The sequence below is a fragment of the Mus caroli genome, chromosome 5, assembly GCF_900094665.2.
Source record: "Mus caroli chromosome 5, CAROLI_EIJ_v1.1, whole genome shotgun sequence".
Taxonomy (NCBI): Eukaryota; Metazoa; Chordata; class Mammalia; order Rodentia; family Muridae; genus Mus; species Mus caroli.
In genome coordinates this window covers 37,608,008-37,621,368 of record NC_034574.1, presented here as the reverse complement: position 1 = coordinate 37,621,368, position 13,361 = coordinate 37,608,008, and the positions used below count along the sequence as shown (strand labels likewise).

The window sequence follows — 13,361 nt, the reverse complement described above, 5'->3', positions numbered from 1 at the left end:
AATGATGTATGCTGCCTAGACATAGTGCTCACACTTTTCACTGTTCTTCTTGCCTCTCCTCTTAACTTTCTCACAACTTTAGAAACTTAGCAATACAAGGAGTATATGATGGCACTATAAATAATTCTATATTATCATCTGAATCATGTCAATCAGAAATAATATGTATATATTGCATGTACACATTTTTATGCATATATATTTACAATTCTGTATATAATTTATTTATTAATCCAATGTTTCTGATGTCTAAAACATTCCAGGCATTGCCCTAGACAATGACAGCACATCAATAACACAATAAATCACCTGTGCTTATGAATCTTTCCTTGTCATGTAGAGATAGACAGTAGGAATAGTGTATGCATGTAACACAGACCATGATGACAAATGCCTTGACTTAACTCAGAAGTGTAACATAGCTTTCCAGTTTGTGATCATTCTCTATTTTGAGGATTTTAGCTTCAAGAAATGTGATTAAATTTTTCTAAAACGAAGCCTGAAGAATAGAATATGAATGGAAAATTCAAAACTTAAGGTGGAGATGTTTTTTAAATACCAAATGGAGACATCCAATTGATACGTTACAAATCTGTATTAGATAAGAAGTCAGGTCTGAAACTGATTTGGGAGGCACTAGCTTATGGATGGTACATAGAGTCACAAGATTATATGCAACTGTCTAGCTAGGGAGGTCATGTTTGCATGCATGTCAATGTTGAGAGGGAAATTGGGAGATGTGGTGGCACCAAAAGAGAACGAAAAGCAAAAAAAAAAAAAAAAATGTGTAGAAAGGAAACCAACAAGAAAGACTTCTACTCCAGAACCAAAACAAAAATTCAGGGTTCTGACCCCCTAGTGCTGTGTCCTTTGCTGCTCCTGAAGGTTTTCTGACTGATACTCCTTTCTTTTCAAGCTCATGACTCTTTGTTTCCCAGAGTGTTGTTTAAATAATAATGGAAGTGTTGGGTTTGCCAGATGGTAATTGCTAAGATGGCTTTCCTTACTCTTTAAGTCTTCAGGGCATCATTCCAGTGTTTTGTAACCTTCAAGCATATGTGTAAATAGTTCAATGACTTCATTATCTAACTCCCTGAACAACAAAGCCCAGAATCACCCAGAATCCACCTCCCTTTCTCATAAAATGAAGCAATGAGCCATTTACCCTAAAGGACCTTTACAAGGAGGTCTGGTTACTTCCAGAGTCCTTCAAATTGTGTGCTTTGTTGGTTTTTTTCATAATTTTACTTTTCCTTAGAGGGATAACATTAATATAAAAAACAAACGAATTTTGAACTCAATAAAATTTTCACTTCTTTCTCAGGCCCTTTTTCCCAGATCCAGGCAAAAAATTTCAATTCCAGCTGCTACTTCCATACCCACTTATACCGACAGCTGTTTCTTCTGTCTACCCCTGCCCACATTATATCTTTCATTGATTTTTTTCTTTAATTAAGTTTGTATCTCACTGATAAACATATTAGCAATGTGAGTCAGCTCAACATTATCATAGTGGTACCTCATGCTCTACAGATTTTTAAAAAATAATTGAAATTTAATTATATCAATTCAGTTACCATTTCTTCTCTCTAATCCCTTCCATGTAATGTCTCTTGTTCCCCTTCAAAACAAGAAAAAGCCTCTTTCTTTGTTATTGTTACACACACACATGCACGCACGCCTAAATATGTAAATATGACCTACTCATTCTCTTTAATGTAACCTATGTGTATATAACTTTAGGACAGACCACTTGGAGTTGGATAACTAATTAGGGGATTTCCCCTGAAGAAGACTATTTCTCCCCTTTCATCTGTCTTTAGCTGCCTGTGATTCTTTATCTGGGTGTGGGGCCCTGCGAGGCTTCTTCTTTCCTGTCAGCTTGTCTATTGATATTGTACTTCTCCACGTGTTGTTTAGGAAGGCATGATGTGGAGGTATCATGGGTGTGCGTGTGTGTTTTTCTTCTCATTTCTAGGATACACAATCTCACATCACATATTCTGACTCTTCCAGTATTGTTCTCTTCACTTTGACCCATGTGGTTTTCTGTAATTGTCTCCAAGTTTTCATTAATTTTACTTACCTGTCCTGAAACTCAATTTTCAAAAATAATGGAATTAAATGCTGCTTTATATTGTGTTCTTGACCTTCTTTTTCGTGTATGAGAGAGACATCCACGTTGTGGCATGTAGTAATGGGTCATCCTTTTATATTTCATTCTGTAGTATTCATTTACACACACTTCAAATTATGTTCTCACTCCACTGATGAAAGACTTCTAGAGCCATTCATATTACAAATAAAATAATTCTTATGGACTTGTATTTATTTCCCTTGGTTATATATTTATGTATGAGTTAGTGGAAGTATACATACATTTTGGAGAGGAATTGCTAGATTATAGCATGGGCAAGATAGGGCTGAGATATCTTATCACTAGTGGTTTTATGGATCTGTTTGAGCAAGATTTCCAGGGCCATTTTGAAGGCAGGGTTCAGGGCCCTCAGTACACAGGTGGCTATGTATGGGCCCACTTGGGCAAGGTTCTGGGACAGGTAGCAGAGCATGGTGAGGCCAAAAAGGTCTTACAAAGGGCATTCATCTTTGTTTGTTTTTTTAACATGGGTTCTAGAAATTAAACTTGGTTCTTGTATTTTAAAGGCAAACACTTTACTCACTGAGCTATCTCCCCATCTCACTAACAGGGTTTTTTCTTTTTTTTTTCAACTCTTTTTCTTTTTCATACATTCTAATGTTAAAGTTATTTACCATTATATTTTTAAATTAACGTTTTTAACATTTTCATCAAACGATACAATGCTCACTTTTGGGTATTAAAACTCAATGGTATATGAGTCTTTTGGAAGTCTCATAACAAAATACAACAGGTAGGTTCTTTAAAACAGAAGACAGAAGTTGAGCATTTCACAGATTTGAGTATTCAGATATCCAATTCAAGGTATCATCTAGGTCATTTTTCCTGTAAAAGGGCATAGGTGAGGGTACTAGTATCTTCCTTCTCTTGCTGGCTCTGGAGGATTTGAGCTTGCACCAACCTGATTCTGTCTCAAATTGATGTTCCTATGTAATCTTGCCCCTTCCTTCCAAGGATGTGAAAGACCCTATTTACAAACAAACTCCCATTTTGATGTTCTGGGTTGCCAAGAAATTTGACGGGAAGGGCATCATTCAATCTTCTACACTTAGTAACACTTGTGACTTTTTACATTCTCGAGGTGACTGATAACTATATAGTTTTGAATATGTGTATATTACATCAGGTTAAGTATAAAATGTAGACAGAACCCCAATTATTAATAGTTTCATTTTGAGAAGTGTGACTGGAAAAGGTTAAAGAGGGTACAGGGAACTTTCGGGATAGCATTTGAAATGTATATAAAGAAAATATCTAATAAAAAAAGAGTCATGCATCTAAGATGCTTTAGGCTCTGTTCTGGAATCTTCAGAAAATGTCATATATTTTCAAGAACTGAGCTCTGCAAACATTAAAGCTGTGGCTACTGGGAATTTACTGGGAAAGCAGGCAACAGAAGAAGCTTCTGCCCATAGGAAAGAAACTTTGTTCCGGGTGTCACTTCTGTTGCTCTTGTAAGATTTCTGGCAACACACTAGCCATCTTGCCTGCCCCTCTTTCCAGTGTTGACTACGATGCCTTGTTATTCTTGTTGGTTGTAGGAATAGATTTCCTAGGAATTGAAACCTCTGAATTCTGATGTCAATGAGGAGGGAAATTCCCAATGCACTTGCTGTCAAATAAACATAAACACATAACGATTGCATTCTGTCAGACTTTGTTTTGCAGCTTTTTATAATTTTGTTAATTAAATTTAATTAAAATTTACAAAATTAGTCTGGTTAGTTAACACACACGGGAAGAGGGAAATTCAATAGAAGAATTCCCTTCTATTTGCCTGTGGCCGTATCTGTGAGGACATCTTGATTTTTAGTTGATGTACACGAGTCCTGATCATACAGATACCCACAGCCAAACGTTATGCTGAGGGAGAGTCTAAATTAGAACACTCCATTGAGCCTCAGGGAATCCCATGGAAGAGGCTGGAAAGATTATAGGATTCAGAGGGTATGGAGGATAGCAGGAGAACTCACTAAATCAACCAAGGAGAGTACATATGAGCTCGTAGAGACTGAAGTGGCATTCCCAGGGCCTGCAGAGGTCTGCACCATGCTGTCTTACATATGTTGTGGCTATTCACTTGGTGTTTTTGTAGGATTTCTAATTGTGGGAGCATGTATGTCTTTGACTTGTCTGTCTGCTCTTAAGATTCTTTTCTCCCTGTTGGACTGCCTTGTGCGACTCGGTGTGAGGCCTTTTGCCTTGTCTTTACTGTATATTCTGTTGTGTCATATTTGGCTGTTCTCTCTTGGAGGCCTGCTCTTTGCTGAACGGATATAGAGGAGGGATGTATCTGGGGGAGAAGGGAGGTGTGTGGGAGAATCTGGGAGGCATGGAGGGAGAGGAAACTGGTTGGCATGTATTATATGAGAGAAGAATCTAATCTCCATTTTTAAAAGCATAAAACAAAGAAATGGGGTTGGGTCAGAAAGGCAGCTTACCTTGTGGGTGAGCAGGTTGGCCAGACTGAGGTGTGTAAGAAAGGTAGCTGAACATGTGAACATGGACCTAGGAAAAAAACATTAACCTGCAGTTTCCTGTCTCTAGATTCCTGCTCTGTTGCTTGTACCCTGGACTGCTCACCGCCTGAGCCTACCTGCCCTTGTGGGGTTGGAGGTGAGGTGTCACAAAGTCATCAACACAGACTCTGGAAGCAGGTGAGAAATGCTGCAGCAAGCTCTCTGAACACTGCTGTAAGCTTCTTTAATACCTTCCACCCGCGCCTCATTGGTCCCAAGAAAGCATCTCTTCTAAACAGCAGTTCCTGATTGATGGGCATTGTCTATGCCAGCAATCCTTGATCTATCAGGCAGTCCTCAATTAGGTCATCCTGCAGGAGATGGTTTTGCTGCTGCACCCCTCCCTCTTCCCCGCCCCTGGCATTTACATAGAGGCTGCCCAGGTTCCAGAGATGATGGACTTGAACCTGTAAGCTAAAGAAAACTTTTCCCCTCCCAAGTTGGTTCTGGTTAATGTTTATCACAGCAACAGAGAAGCTAACTAGAAACAGACCAGTAAGGGAAGCCTTTGGATCATAATGGTCCTACTCTACCTTGGCCAGATCGCAGTGTCAGTGTTTAGCACAATGCCATCGGACAAATACTGACTTTCCTTTATCATTTCTTAAAATACAGTTTTAAAATACATATAATCTTGCTTTATATGATGTGCTGAGCCATATATTTGCAAAATTACCTAATTAAAGCCATGCACCTTCCTTCTGGGACATCACACTCTTGAGGCAGAAAAACAAGAACGAATAAACAACCGTATAGGATGGAAATAGAGATGGGATGCAGAGAGATTAGGGAGACATTTTCAAATGCATGCAGCTGGGGCCTGAGAAATGGGCCCCATCTCTGAAAGTACATAATGCTCTTGCAGAGGACCGGAGTTCAGTCCCCAGCACCCACATCAGGTGGTTCACAATTTCCCATGAGTCCAACTCTAGAGAAATAATATGCCTCTGGCCTCTATAGTCTCTTACACACAAATTTACACACCTCACAACACACACACACACACACACACACACACATACACACTTAATCATAATAACAATAACCCTCTTTTTAAAAACAAGCAAACATAGACTACCATAGAAACCTTATACAAGCAATGCCTCATTTCGTCTAAATATAGCGATATGAGTGTAAGAAGAGTCATGGTAGAAACGTTGACTAAGCGGAGATCCGTGGAGCTGGTGGACACTAACGGTTACTCAATAAACAGATCCTTGCCAATGAGGAAGTCAAGGAATGTCCCTATGGCCTCCTGTGCCTAGGAGGAGAGCATTTTGAGTTTTCTTCATTTAATCGCAGTGTGACTCAATAGGAGAACATAGTTGCCTTTGTACAAGTAATCAGAACATATGAAATCTTCCAGGATTCACAGGCTTAAACAACAACCAGTAAATTGGTGTGTAAAGAGTATTTTATAATATGAATTGTTTAGGATAAAGCTTTCTGATGAACCGTCATTATGTAGTTCACCTCGTGTTAGTTATTAGTTACATACTTTTTTCTTGAGTAAATGTTTAGCTTCTGAAGCAGGCTAACTGCCAGTCTTCACCTCTGCTCCAGCTCTTCCAAATCTACTCTCTTAGTCTTACCCTGCTGCATCTCCCTCTTCCTCTTTACCCACATCTTCCCCTCCTCACTTCCCTCGCCCACTCATTGCTTTGCTTTATCTCAGTCCCCAACTCTAGCAGGCACTCCCTGGGAACCCACAGGCCACTTTGGCCAGGGAAGCAGCTAGGCTAACGTTGTTATTGGAAAGGAAAAAGAAAAGAAAACTTCAAACTAGAAGTCAAGGTGTATTTGAATCCACAGACAGTGGGCTGACTACTGCTTTTTTATTTTTGATAACAGAATTGTGGCAATAAGGTATCAAATTAACCTTATTTATAAAGAGCAAGATGCCATGAAGTGGTTTAATTGAGCTGAGGGCTGGCCAGGATACATTCCTTATATTCTGTAGAGAGAAGCCTGCCATGCATTCTCTCTGTGCTCCTTTGGAGGGCTGTCTGAGCATTAGCGTACCTGTCAGTCTCTTTGGTACCAGGAGAAGTATTCTATGACAATTCTATTGGAGATAGAAGAAATCATTGAATAAAATGTAATCTTGCCTTTATTTTGCACATGAACCTCTTGGAGGACAAAACAAGCAAGCCTATTATTTCAAGAAATACTACTGGATAAGAAAATGTTTCTCAGGGTTTTAAAAAAACAATCCTTTTGAGTAAATATTCTTGATTTTTATGCAAAATGACATTTTCACTTTTTTTTAAAAGCTTACTTTTCTTATAACTAGCTTGTGAATATATATATGGGTTTAGATAACATTTTTGTATTAACTAAACAAGAATTGTGCAAGACCTGACACTTTGAAATCAAACTACATGCCATCCCTGGGGAATATATACTTGCTGTTCTAGAACTCAGGAAGCTAAACCAAGAGTATTGCTGTGAGTTCAAGGTCAGTTTGGTTCATATAATATGATTAAGCTACTCTTGGTTACCTGGAATAAAAATATTAAAAGAAAAAAAAAGGAAAGTAACCCAGTTATTAATTATGTGAAACAGTTTAAATGTAGAGAAAATAAAAATAAATGCTAGAATAAGTATCTATAGATGGCCCATCTAACTTTGCCAAGTCTTATCACTTTTAACATACAAACTGTGTAACATTTCAATCAATAATGGACCGTATATAACGACAATATATATTATATTGTCTGGATCACAGCATTTAGATCTGGTCAAGTGTCTTCTGGGATGTCTGTGCAATTATGAAATGGCCTTACAACTCCTTTTCAGAATACAGCTCTGTTCTTACATGTAACTACCTTTGTTTACAAAGTCAGAGTCTGAAGGATCTGAGGATACAATGTTTCTTAGCCCTTTTTTATGGTTTATAGACCTCAGAATCATACTGATAACAATACAAGATCCTTTCTTTTATAAAGGAGATGATGAATTATATACATGTGCCTGTCTTCTTTTTTTTTATCAGATATAATATGTTTAAACAAATGTGTGGTTCTTTTATTTCACGTCATGTTTCCTACAGAGCAGATAAACCATTACCCTTGGACCTTTTTTCTATGCCTTCTATTTATCTTGTTTCCTTCCTCTGTCACCAGTGATAATTGCTAAGTACCATAAGGGTGTCATCGTAAAATGGACGACCACATCACATAACTGCTGACTATAATCTAGGTCTTCTCCCTTTGAGCTGATAAGTCTGATGGTATAAATTTTAGTTAAAATATAGTATTGCTTGTTTGTATATAATTCATGGGCTGATTACTTGCATTTTTGGATACCCAAGTAAGGGACTCTTCCCCGGGGAAGACTAATTCTGCCTTTCTAGCAGCCAGCTCCATGTATGGGGCCTTTTGAGACACCCCATTTCCACATTAGTCTGTTCCTTGGTGTTGCCATTGTCCTCCTCTTGCCTATGCAGCCATATTATTCCCTGTCATTTTTAGGAGTCACTGTTTCACGGGAGAGTGCCTATCTGATCTTTTGGTTCTTACAATCTTTTCCGGTTTTGCTCCCTCTTCCTGAATGTTCCCTGAGCCTTAGGTGTAGAAATTGTGTTGTACATGTATCAAGTAGGGCTAGGTTATCTGTGATCAGTTGATCTCCTCATTATGATTATGACAAGTTTCGGTTTACTGGAATAGTTTCTGTGGCAAAGTATACTTCCATACTTCTTTGAGTATGGAAGGGAACTAGACTTATATCTGAAGATCTGGAGTTGAATTTTATGGGCATAAGTAGATAGGCCTAGGTGCCCATGTAACAAGCATGCTCCCAGCATGAATATTTGGCCATTAAAATTAGGTAGCAGTAGTACTATGTCTAATTACTAAGAAAAAAATACTTAAAAATAAGGACAAAGAACTAGAGAGATGTCTCAGTGGTCCAGACTGTGTACTGCTCTTGGGAGGAGCCAAGTTCAGAAACTCTATCAGGTTTCTCACAGCTACTTGTCTTTCCAGTTCTATAGGATCTGGGCAGTAGATTCTTGACTCAGTGGGCACCTATGCACATGTAGCACAAAGAAACTCATTCAGGCACAAAAATACACATCAATAAATAATAAATTGTTTTACAAAGAAAAAAATTTTAGAAATCGTTGCCTCTTTTCTCTCTGCTAATGAATTTTAGATATGATACTTGGTGTTATAGAGATAGCATCTTGGGACTTAGGATCAACCATGTTCTTCTCTAGAAGGGCAGAAAGAAATCTAGATGGACCCTAGTACCTTGACTATTAGTAGATCAGCCTTCGAGGATCCATCTATCTGCAAAATCTTCCAGCTAGAAAGATACAGAATGTCATATTGTTATTTTCTTACTATCTGTGTCTATCACTTGAGTCTAAACCTAATGTGCAGAATGCATTATTAAAATTTAAATAAATCCCATCTTTTAGTCCATTTAGTGTTGCTCATGTGTATATGTGCTTAGGGTTAACTGCTTGGGGTTGAACAACCTATCATGGTTCTTGTCCTGCAGAAAACTGATTCTACTGTTTACAAGAGCCATTGATCTCCCCTGCCTCTATTTCATTATTGGAAGGTACTTCTGTATTTCTAGGCAACATGAAAATACTACTATATTTTGCTTTAGTTTTTTTTCATATTATCTCTTTACTTCTTGCTCCAAAATCAAGCTAATTTTCTTATACTGTCAAAATAGTTATACCTCACCTTTTGTTTAAGTAAGGATTGTACTTTTGTGTGTTACAGTTTCAATCTTATATATCCCTCTAAGGGCCCATGAGTTAAAGACTTAGTGCTGTCTTAGTGCTTTTGGGAGATGATGAAATTTGAGGAAGTGGAGCATAGTGGGAGGCGTCTGGACCACTTTCTGGGTGGGCATTTGAGAGCAGCAGTTTGGATGCACATTTGCCATCATCATGAGCCACCTTTGCATCTACCAAGAGTCACAGCTTTGGCAGTTCTTTTGCTTCTCTTTCAGATTTATTGCCTTGTTTGAGGAAAAAAAATACTATACATCTCTCAGAACGAAAGTTCACTGGACAGTAACTCTTAAAGATGTCAGGTTGGAAACACATTTTTCTTCTTTCTCATTTGATTTGCCCAGGTATGAACTTCTAACCGGTTCTCTGCATGATTTCCTAGAATCAAGTGCCAGTTAAGTTCATGTAGCTTTGAGGAATGAATACTTACACGCTTTTCGTTTTTCCCTTCTTGTGTTCTAAAGTTTTACTCTGATATGCCTTGATGACAGTCTGTGTTAATTTCTTAGAGTCAAATATAATACATCCCCTATGGGGCCTTTCAGTCCCTGAACTCTAAATTCTGGGAACTTAAAAAAAAAATTACTTTTTTTTTTGCTGTGTTTTCTTTATCTTTTATATCTAAAATTCTTAATTTTTTTTTCTATTTTGAAGGAAGCTCTAATTAAATACTGGCCAGGTGGAAGAACTCTGGCCTGGTCCACACCCAGGTTCTCGGGAAATGGTCGTTCCTTGCAGAAGCTTTAAAAAGCAACCACAAGGCCACTGTATCTCCAATCAAGTCTAATCAGGGGCAACCATATATCCTGACATAGTTTCTGCCTACATATGTTCCAATCATGGGCAAGTGTACAAACTGATATAGTTCCTGCCGACGTATCTCCTGCCCACGTGTGATCAAACACATCTGGTGCAGATGGCTCAAACAAACATAGGACGAACAGGAACTTCTTAACTACAAACAGAGCTCTTAACCGGCAAGGTATATTTTCCCTGTTTTGGTTTCCCATTAACTGGCAAAGTGTATTGTTCTTGTTCCTGTTTTGGTCTCTCACTACCCCAACCCCCTTGAGTTGTATCCAGAGTCAAATCCTTGACTATGTTATAGGTACCTATTTATATTGAAACTTAATAACCATCAGCTTAATGGTACTCAGACAAAAATTATCAGTTAGTTAAGGCATCAATGATGCAAGATCCAACAGCAATTAGCAGAAGCAGAAGGGCCAAAGGCCTTGTAATGGGTGGCGTCAGAGTTATTATGTATGAGGAGCCTGGAACTAAAAATGGAGACAAGTCCTTTATTTTATCTCAGGTCCCTTTTGACAATTTTTATTATTATTATTATTTTTTATTTTTAGTATAGTCAGATTGTCTCTAATGATTCCTGAGTGGTTTATATAGAAACGACATCTTTCTCTTAAGGCCACACAATACCTCCTTGTTCTGCATAAAGCAGATCGACTGCCCTATCGTATTGTTGAACTATTTTAGTAAATTAATATACCTGTCGATAGATCTGGGCCCACTTTCCTGATCTGTCAATGTCATTATAGGTTAACATTTTGTCCCCTATGCCAGGGAGTTTCCTTTTGATCTAACATTTTAACCTGTTGTGGGACAAGGGGCGATGTATTCTCTTGTGCAACTACTTCTTGATGAAACCAGGCCATCAGTGTCAGGGCCAAGAAGCTGGAATGCTAGCTGAAGACCAGGGAGGATAGGATTCTTAATATTTACCTCTTTTCTTCTGCACAGATTCTCTGATTTCTTTTCTACGTTTAGCTCTTTGAACTTTTGTCTCAGTTTCTTTAGTTTGATTGTCCAAACATGTTGAATTTTTAAACATTTATTCTTCAGATCTTATAATTTTAATTTTGTTAATTTCTTTCTTTTTTTTTTGTTGTTGTTATGTTCCCTTGAAATAGAATTTGTCCTTCTTCCTGAATTCAGTAACTTTAATCTTTCGGAGAACTTATTACCATTGCTATTGTTATTTTGTAAGTGCCTGGTGTTTGTGTGGGATTCATTATTTTACAGAATGTATACAGAGGTCACAGAACAACTTTGAATTATTGGCTCTTTCCTCCTACTTTTCTGTGGGGTCTTGAGATGGAATTCCCATTGCCAGATGTGAGGAGTTTCTAAACACCTACTGAGCTATCTAGTTAGCAGTCACCTTGCCAGCCCTTCTCAGAGAAATTTTAAAGTTCATTTTGCTTCCTATTTGTTCTCTATTTCTTTGTTCCTTTAAAGATAAAATGTGTTTATTTGCCTATTGCAAAGGAGATATTCTTTATAAAACATCTGATTCTTTGTGGATATTTATACTGTAGAAAATAAGACAACTTAAAATTTTATTGTCATGCTAACCTTGAACCAGAACTCTTTGAAGGGTGAGTTTCAGTCTTAATTGATTAAGCAAGTAACTATTTCCTTACTCAACTGAATCTCTAACTGTCTAAGAGCTATCTGTTGTTGCTCCAAATTTATCTTTCTCTGATGGCGTTCCAAAATTCTCTAGTCTCCTGCCTGATCCTCCTGATATCCTTCTAACAATTGAATGTCCTCCTTTTGAGCATTTTTAATTTGTATCTTCCTGTATGATGTGCTAGCTCTTCTTGAATCCAGCATCTTCTGATACAAGAGTTTCTTTTATGACCCTGGACATGAATGGTAACAGGAGAATACTTCTACAGCTTGGGGTATATACATGTTATGGTAGAATATAACTGCTTTTTGTGCAATTAACCTGTTCTTTTATATTTACTTTACTATACCTACACTGCATATCTATATCTAGAACATCTGATTCCTGGTTTTTAATCTAATTAGAGGTAGGCTACAAAATAAGAATAGGACTAGGTTTTGAGTTAATGTTAATGAGTTAAGAAAGGCTTCATTATATTCATTCTGCTATACATAATAATTTGATCTTTGCCATCCTTTCCTCAGGCCTGAGCATTGGATTCCTACCCTTTCTACACTATCCTGGATCCCTTTTCTCATACATTAGTAATGTTATAGATTAAGTCTTCAAGTTTGCTATAGTTTGGCTCCATGTATAGCTTCAAGCTTGTTTTCTGTGAGTTCTAAGGTCACTCAAGTTTGAGGCTGGTAAAGTCCACGAAGGCAGATAAGGAATGCAACAAGAATTCATTCTTCAGGGATGAGAAAATGCACTATAGCTTCTGAGCAGTGTCTGGTCCTGGCTCCCCATCATAGATGATGTAACCTTTATGATAGTCACATTATGGGAGGTCTAAAACATCAAACCTATTAGATGGACTCCTGCACCAGATCCACACTTTTGCCACAGCCCCCTCACTCATTCCTGTCTGTTTTATTTCTCTTCCAACAGAGGTCATTTCTCCCTCTTTACTCCTGGTTGAACCCATGCATACATAAACATACACACACAATATACATCTATGTATATTTCTCCATTTCACTTCTGTTTGAAACAGAAGAACAAAACGTAAATGCAATATGCCATTTTCACAGAAAATATAAATATAAGTTCATTAAAAAAATAAGATGGCAATGCAAACAAAGCCAATACTGCATAAAACCCACTTCTTTTTTTAAAAGATTTATTTATTTATTATATGTAAGTACACTGTAGCTGCCTTCAGACACCTCAGAAGAGAGCATCAGATCTCATTATAGATGGTTGTGAGCCACCATGTGGTTGCTGGGATTTGAACTCAGGATCTTCGGAAGAGCAGTCAGTGCTCTTAACCGCTGAGCCATCTCTCCAACACCAACCCACTTCTTTTTTTTTTAATTTTTAATATTTTTATTACATATTTTCCTCAATTACATTTCCAATGTTATCCCAAAAGTCCCCCATAGCGCCCCCCACTTCCCTACCCACCCATTCCCATTCTTTTGGCCCTGGCATTCCCCTATATTGGGGCATATAAAG

The 13,361-nt window shown here is 37.8% G+C and overlaps 1 long non-coding RNA gene across 4 annotated transcripts in view; it reads left to right on the top strand.

Moving 5' to 3' along the window:
• The window catches only part of LOC110295223, a 61,190-nt gene that overhangs the window by 38,840 nt on the left and 8,989 nt on the right, over positions 1-13,361 (top strand). For 3 of the 4 annotated variants that reach the window (XR_002378030.1, XR_002378031.2, XR_002378029.2), the window contains exon 3: positions 4,706-4,815. This is a non-coding gene — a long non-coding RNA (uncharacterized LOC110295223). Of the gene's footprint in view, positions 1-4,705; positions 4,816-9,651; positions 9,736-10,087; positions 10,416-13,361 lie in introns of all 4 variants that reach the window. The other variant, XR_003836736.1, reaches the window with a different exon arrangement.